This window comes from Lytechinus pictus, chromosome 6 (genome assembly GCF_037042905.1).
Source record: "Lytechinus pictus isolate F3 Inbred chromosome 6, Lp3.0, whole genome shotgun sequence".
Classification (NCBI taxonomy): Eukaryota; Metazoa; Echinodermata; class Echinoidea; order Temnopleuroida; family Toxopneustidae; genus Lytechinus; species Lytechinus pictus.
In genome coordinates, this window is record NC_087250.1 from 13116743 (window position 1) to 13125225 (window position 8483).

The window sequence follows — 8483 nt, forward strand, 5'->3', positions numbered from 1 at the left end:
AAGAATAATAAAGTTATGAATTTGTAAAAGTTGTAAGAATTGATAATCACTCTACCCATGGAGACTTCAAATTTGCCACATATGTGATGTCATAGTGATGTAGGCCAAGGACTTTTTTTCCATGTACTCCAATAAACAAAATGGATATTTTATTCTTTTTAAGTTTTACTCCAAATTATATCTTTTTTTCAAGAGGATATAAGACAATATAGGCCTACTACATGTACCTAGGGCTGGGTTATATTTATATCACTCCCCCAGGGAATGGATAGAAGAAAACTACAAATCCCTGATAATTTACTACGCATCCTATGGCAAAGTTGTCCTTGCCCCTTGTCATAATTCACTTTAATACCCAGTTGCCAATTTGAAATCTACATAGTCTTCGGGGGTGTTGCAAGAAAATATTTGCAATCAATCGCAAATATTATGTTGCAATTTTACAGAAGTTGATTGATCACTTTTAATTTTAGCCAATCAGATTACGCTCCTTGTTTAATGGAGCAGATTAGCAATCAATCACAAATTTGCAATGAATTGCACGGCATATGCTTGATTTCGGGAATGAAAATAGACTTGCAATTGATCGTAAGTTTCTTGCAACGCCACATAAGGATCTCAGTTTTAAAGCAGCCATAACTTTCCTATTGCTTGTGCGATTTCTTTCAAACTTTAGCGCCATTCTGTACTTTCTTTCCTTTCCAACGCAACGTTTCATGGCGAATGCTGGATTCCTTTAGATATTATCATTATTTTCATTTTTACCTTATTTCTCATTTTCATCAACAGCATTATAACAATGACCAACATCGAACTCGCTCTCAGCTAAAAAAAAGTATAAACGAAAACAAAACTTGCTTTGTCATTTTATTTTCCCAGGGCTGAGTAGAATCCGTCTTATCACAAATGTAAGAGATACCCATCACAAAGTTATCAATACCACACAAAAAGCTTCGCCACTCATTAAATCAAAACATATAAAGTGAAAGTGATACAGACAGTTCCTTGTACCAGTGCGGTATGGCATCACCACCTCTTAAGGAAGATGGATATTAATATCTCGATAAAGTTAGTCTCTGTCGTATTTTTCGTTTGAGGAGTCACGCATGGATACCATCGCCGCCATCTCGAAGCCCGCCCGTGCCTCGTTAATTTGAACACACACGATCCGTGGTTATGGTAACGCGGGACGCACTCCGATGATTCTTTGTGTTTCCCTGGAAACCAACAACGCTCCTGCCGCATAGAGAAATATAAATCGAGAGAGAAGACACTTGTTGATGGTGATGATGATGTTGCGATGCCGATATGAATTTCGGCATTGTATGAATTCCATTAGTTAATTGGTTGAAGATGCACAGGGTTACTTGTAGTTTAGACAGTATCGCAATAAATTGCTAATAATCAAGCGCTGAAATATTAATTAGCGTCCACTACTACATTTATACATATCACATTTTTTCATCCTTGGTACTTGCAAGGACAGTTGGTGGTTGTGCTTAAGAAGCTTTGACAGGTCGAAATTGCACATAATGAGAAGAGTGTTTGAAATAATTTCCAATTCAGAAATAAAAGTAAAATTATCAGAATCCAACAAACATTGACAAATGGACAACCACACAATTCTCTGAATTGAGGATATTCAACGAATGATCATTAAAAAGCGTGTACGTGGTTGCCGAGTACAATAGTTCTTCTGGAAGAACGGGCCCCCTTCTCGCACAATTATAATTCACGTGCCCTCGCAGGACCACGTGACATTTTGTTAGGTCAATATTATATATATATATATATATATTTATATATATATATATATATATATATATATACATATCTATATAAATGTGTGAAGTTATACATGTACAACAACTTTGGCAACTCTTTTATTTAAATATTTTGTGAAAGAAATGGATGAAGAGAACAATGGTAGGCATAGCTTAAATCAAGGTTCCCCAGAGCTATCTACCCTTTGGATCCGATTAACCGTCAGATAGACAGATTTTCGACACTATACAATTATAATTTCCTTTGTCGGGTGAAGATGGGTTTTGAACAATGAACAAGCAATAGCTTTGATCCAGCTGAGGCATGGCGGCTTGTCATTGTTCAAAATCCACCTTCACCCGACAAAGGAAATTGTAATTGGTATAGTGTTGAAAATCTGTCTATCTGACGGTTAATCGGATCGGGGTCGCCCTAGCCACTCACCCGTCTCTGTGGTCTAGTGGTTAAGGCACCGGCGTTCAAAGCTGGGGGCACGGGTTCGATTCCCGGCAGAGACATTTTTCGGCATCACCAATTTTTCCAAAGGGTTGATAGCTCTGGGGAACCTTGATTTAAGCTATGCCTACCATTGTTCTCTTCATCAATTTCTTTCACAAAATATTTAAATAAAAGAGTTGCCAAAGCTGTTGTACATGTATAACTTCACACATTTGTATACTTTCTCCCATACGTGTACTGTATCAAAGCAATAGCTTTGATCCAGCTGAGGCATGGCGGCTTGTCATTGTTCAAAACCCACCTTCACCCGACCAAGGAAATTATAATTGGTATAGTGTCGAAAATCTGTCTATCTGACGGTTAATCGGATCGGGGTCGCCCGAGCCACTAACCCGTCTCTGTGGTCTAGTGGTTAAGGCACCGGCGTTCAAAGCTGGGGGCCCGGGTTCGATTCCCGGCAGGAGACATTTTTTGGCATCACCAATTTTTCCAAAGGGTAGATAGCTCTGGGGAACCTTGATTTAAGCTATGCCTACCATTGTTCTCTTCATCCATTTCTTTCACAAAATATATATATATGTGTGTGTGTGTGATGGTGTGTGTGAGAGGGTGTGTGTGTGGATGCACATACTGTGGATGTTGCATGGATTAAAAAAAAAATAGTGATAAAGATACACCAGCTGTTGAAATATATCAGTTCTTGTTCTTCTTCTATACTGTTTAGTGATATCAGGGAGTTTATTCATAAGGTGTTGGGGCTCAGTGGATAAGTATACTCTCTTCGAAACAAAGGTACCGGGTTCAAAACCCTACCGCGGCACTCGTGTCCTTTGGCAAGAGGCGATGCCACTCTCCATCCATGTGAAGTGAATGGTTAAGCCTACCCGATATTTTTTAAATGCTCGAGCGCCAGATAAGAGTAGCGTTGCTAAAGCTTGGGTTATAGTAAGCGGTGTTTTAAATAATAGCGCTATTAAAATTGTGGCTAATTCCTATTTAAAAGGTATGCTCTACAGAAAATACCTTTTCACTCCGCTACGTTGTTTTGTATTTTCCCTGACTTCGAACTTGTTGTTGAAAATTTGATCTGAAATTACTTTTTAAAGCAATCAATCATTCATCGATATTTGCAGTAAGCAAAATTCATCAGTATTTTCCCTATAGAATATATCAATTACCTGATTGTGAGATTATTAAATTCAATGCGGTTCTTTAAATTCCTGACCCATATATATGACGAATGCATTAACAGGTAGAAATATATATAACAATTGATAGTTTATATATGGCGGTTCTATTGTTCATGAAAATATTGGGTTCTTTTTGGATCTCTATTTTATCTGCCGCTTGAAAATAGATCGATAATGCATTGAAACTTGTAAGCCTGTCATTTATGGGAGAAAAAATGGCCATTAAAGAATAAAGGGACAGCACAATAACTTTGAAAAAATGAAAGAAAAGAAATGCAAAACAAAGTTCAGGGATTTGTTTCGCATTTAAAGTCATCGTTGCTCAGGCACATAAAAAAAAAAACGTGATTTTACCAAAAAAAAAAATTCGCAGAAAGCATTAACACAATCATTCTGTAAATTCATAAAACAGGAATTTTTCTGCAATTTAACAGAACAGGTCTTTTTAGAAAGGGGAAAAGGGTGTTTTATTTAAAGATTTTTTGTAAGATTCCATACACCAAATACCAATTTCCTGTAAGATTACGCAATCTGGTAAGATTACAGGTGTTCTCGAGACTCTGCTGCAAGAACTTCTTTTATTTTAAGGATAAATTTTCTACCTGTGCAATAATGACCCCCTTCCCTACACATCTTTGGACGTTTCCTACGAGGAAAATGTGAAAATCGGGTGAAATCAAAATCTTTGAAAAGAACTAATAATTTATTATGTTTAGTACACGACGCCTAAGCGCGTGGGAAGTGATGTTAGAACACCGAATAGCACATAATTAGCATTAAAGGTATTGTTTAACTTTGTGAGCACTGAGCCGATTAAAAAAATTCTCAAACCAAGATGAAACATGTGTACAAGTGCATGTATTAGAACTAATAAACCCTGAAAACAACCATTATTGAGAATGAAAAACTAAAACTACAAGGCAAACCTCGATTTCGTAAATAGGCGTCTTATAGACGCCTAAATAGTACACATAAGTGTATGGGATGAAATTAAGATGGTGTTTTCGGTCACTTTATATTTCAATTTTTGAAGCACTTAATAATTATTTTCGAACGCAATTTTTTCTGGGCTTCATTTTTCTAACATATCACAGACACAGGTGACAAGTGTGACCTTCTAGCTCAGATTTTTTAAAAGTCAAACCAATGTTAACCAATCACTTTAAAGAGACCGTAATCTGGGGTCAAAGGGGATAATTCCTGCTCGGCTAGGGGAGGGGGTGGTGCTGGAAGAGCACGTGCCAAAACATATTGAAACATAGGAAAATCTCAATCACTTTCTTACAATAATAGGATATAACAATGTGATGGTAATTTTACTTTTTGGGACATTGTTCTTTCCAGCAGTTTCCAATTTCTCAATTTCTTTGTGACGTAATAAGCGTCTGAAGTATGAGCAACCTGAAGATTTTTTTTGAAGGGGGAGTGAACTGTGTGTGGTCTCTCATTGACTGTGTTTTATAAATACAATATAGTCTGTAAAATATACGTTTACATATGTCTTCTAATACGACAGAGAATAAATTTACCTATAATTGTATTTGTATAGAGAAACTGAAATGTTTTGAGACGAAAAGTAATAGTTTGTATTGCGGTATAAATGGATTGAGTAGTTAATTAGCATGTTATCATTCAAGTGGGTCTATATTTACCATGGGCGGAAATCCCAGGGGGGACAGGAGGACGTGTCCCCCCTACTCAAAATAGTAGGGGGAACACAATAACTTTTTTTTTTGCTCGTCAAATTTTCCAGCCCCTTGTCCCCCCTACCTTTTGGGAGAGATTTCCGCCCCTGATATATACTAGACTACACTTGCATTATGGGTCAGGAAACTGGCCAGGTATTAGTAGTTGAGAACTCGAGATGGCGCTATTAGTACGTATCTTCTAGTGTTCCTGTATTTTTTAGACTGAAATGTGCAATGCTATGCAATAAACACAGATAATTTCAATACAAACAATTACAAGGGGCTGTGTTCCTGTGTACACAAAAAGATAACTTTTTAAATTCGGTTTTGAGACAGATAATTTCTGTTCCTTTTGTAAAAAAGAAGTTGAGTCTTACCAACATTTATTTTTTAATTGTCCTGAAGTTAAGCGATTATGGGAAGAGATTAGTAAAATATTTCAACTGAATGAACTTGGCAGTGACGTTTGGAAAACAATTTTCATGGGGATACCTGGAAATACTACAAGAGTAGCTTTAATAAACTGTATTATATTCTTAATCAAGTATATCATTTTTAGTTCAAGAAAACAGGGAATATTGCCAACCGTACAGAAAGTGACACATTTGGTTAAAGAGTATAGAGATACGGAATATCAAATAGCGTTTAAAAAGGGGAAGCTGGGGGTGCACTTAAGGAAATGGGAATAAAGCAATGCATACCTTTCTTAATACTATGGATGTATTGGTTGCTTCATTTTGTTTCTGTTTTGTTTATTTGTTCAAATACAGATAGTTGTACCAGAGCAGGATGCATTGTGTGTGGGTGTACGTGTGTAGATGGATGTGTGAGTTTTGTGACGGGGAAGAGGGGGGGGGGGAGCTGTGAGTGGTGGTGAGTTGAAGTGAGCTTGTGTGAGTGTCTGGGGAGAGAGATGAGGGGGGAGGGGGTATGGGGGTAAGGTGAGTGTGTAGGGACGTTTTAGGATAACCTTCCTCTAATTAACCTTTAAAATAATCTTTTATCCTTTTTTATTTCTTGTACAATTAATATGTGCAAAAGAAATTATTTCTATTCTATTCAGGGAAAAAGTCAGTTTTTACAAAGTACGTTTTTTTTTGTGTCGATTGATACGGGTTTTTCCCCTCTGCTTTCACATTGTTATAGAAGAGAAATTTGGCAGTTTAATTTCATTTGTAATCATTTAAAAAATATTCGTAATCTCATTGATATTGATATATTTATTTGTTTGATTGTTTATTGATTGTATACATACAAAGAATCTTTATTTATATGAATTGTGATTGTTAACTTATTGATTTGAAAGAGGAAGAAAATAAAATATTATTAAAAAAAAAAAAAAGTTCCTGGATTCGTAACCCCATTAGAAATATGAAGATAATTGCCATGTTCACTATACATAAAAAGTTAAAGACAATTGAAAACACTTTTTAAACAAAAGAGGAAAGGCTTTTTGCTTGCATCTTAACACTTCATACCCTCTTAAAATTATCCATAACAACGGTCTGTGACTTTGCAAACGTCTTTATGAAAACAAACTTCTGCCAATAACTATATAAATTCGTTGTTCGCACTCTCATATACGCAAAAATACATGTCGTTACCTGGCACTGCTTCGAGATAATCACCAATATTGCTTCCATTCAGTCGTATCTTGGCAACTGATTATTTACCACGTTTACGAGTTCATCTATAACTATCAATATAATTCTAAATATATTATATTTTCAATTAGGATAATTTGGGGTCGTATAACACATGATCATGTGATCCGATAGCTGAGACACCGTGAGAAGAACAATTAGTTGATAATATTCCGATAACCATACCTGGTGTGTGTTTCATAAAGCTGTTCGGAAAGTTACGCATAACTTTACGCACGACTGGAACCTGATCTGAGGCGCTAAATCAGTTACAAAGGGATATCATGTAGCACAAGAAAGGGTCACCAGTCCTGCGTAAAGTCATTCATATTCTACGATTTTACGAACAGCTTTATGAAACGGGCCCCTGGGATTCGATCAGCGTTGTGCACCCGGCCCGAAAATCGAGGACAGGGCCAGACAGTTTTTGAAGGTCGACAACTTAAGTTTTCCGAAGTCAAGGCCTTTCCTGCCCTCATACACAAGTAAGAAAAGCAAAAGGTTTTCAAGAAAAAAAAATCAAGCTTTTAAAAGCACAACTAACAGAGTCAATACGTATGCCAAAAATAGTATTCTGTAATTGTTACGCAAAGTATTTGAGATTACACTGTAGTAAGATTGCGGGTGTCCTCGATACCCTGCTGCTGTAAGAATATTTGGGGTCTCTTTAACCCTCGAGACATGCCAGGTAAAACTGACAATGGTCTGTTTGGACTTTAAAAAAGAGGTTGCTCAGCAATGTGTCATTGGTACGATTCTCGAAACCAGTGACGTAGATGATGCTTACTCAAAATTAAGGTCAGGGGCCCGTTGCAGAAAGAGTTGCGTTTAAACGCAAGCCAAAAATTCAATCGCAAGTCCCAAATGCGCGTTGTTGATTGGTTGAAAATCAAGTTGCGCATGATTTTGAGAGTTGCGATTGATTGCAACTCTTTCTGCAACGGGCTCCAGATCACGGTGACACGACATTTGCTCCTGCGATACTTGATCTAAGATGTAGGGTTTGGGTTGTAATAGTGTTTATGTTAGGTTTAGGGTAGTGTAAATTCAAACAGGGTTGAAATTAGTCATTCGATTAGTGTATGGAATTTAGAGCAGAGTAATTGTCGCCGGAGGAAATGTCAAGGACCCTAACTCACTGCCCCAAAACATGTACCCTGCATTCTTCTCCTAAAAAATTGCAACATCGTCCCGATCTCAAAATGAAGTTAAAGTTCAGTTTTTATCTAAAGCATAACACATATGAAAACGTTACATGTGTAATGATCATAACATGTATCTTCATGTTTTCCCTCTTATTCATTATCACCATATTACCAATATCGTACCGTCCTCACGGTTTCTTTGTTTTAATTTTCATCTTAATCTTAAGTAGCAACACCATCATCGTCGTCGTCATAATCATTGTTTATTGTCTTTTATTTAGTACAGACTGTATTTGGAGCTGGTTGTTTGTTGACTTTATATTATTTGTTTGTTGATAGTTTCTTCTTCGGAGGGGGGGGGGGTTGAGCTGTAATCACTTTGTTTTTTGGTGGCATTGTCCAGAAGTACCAGTTACAGGCAGGTACAGCTTGAATGATAAGATCTCCATGATAAGACCTGGCAGTCGGGCTTTGTGAGTGGCAATCGAGGGTGGTTACAATCAGGGAGTGTTATATCGGGATAATATCGATTGAGGTAATGACGGATTCAATCGATCGAGCAAACGCCGATTCTCTCACGCCCCTTATATATTA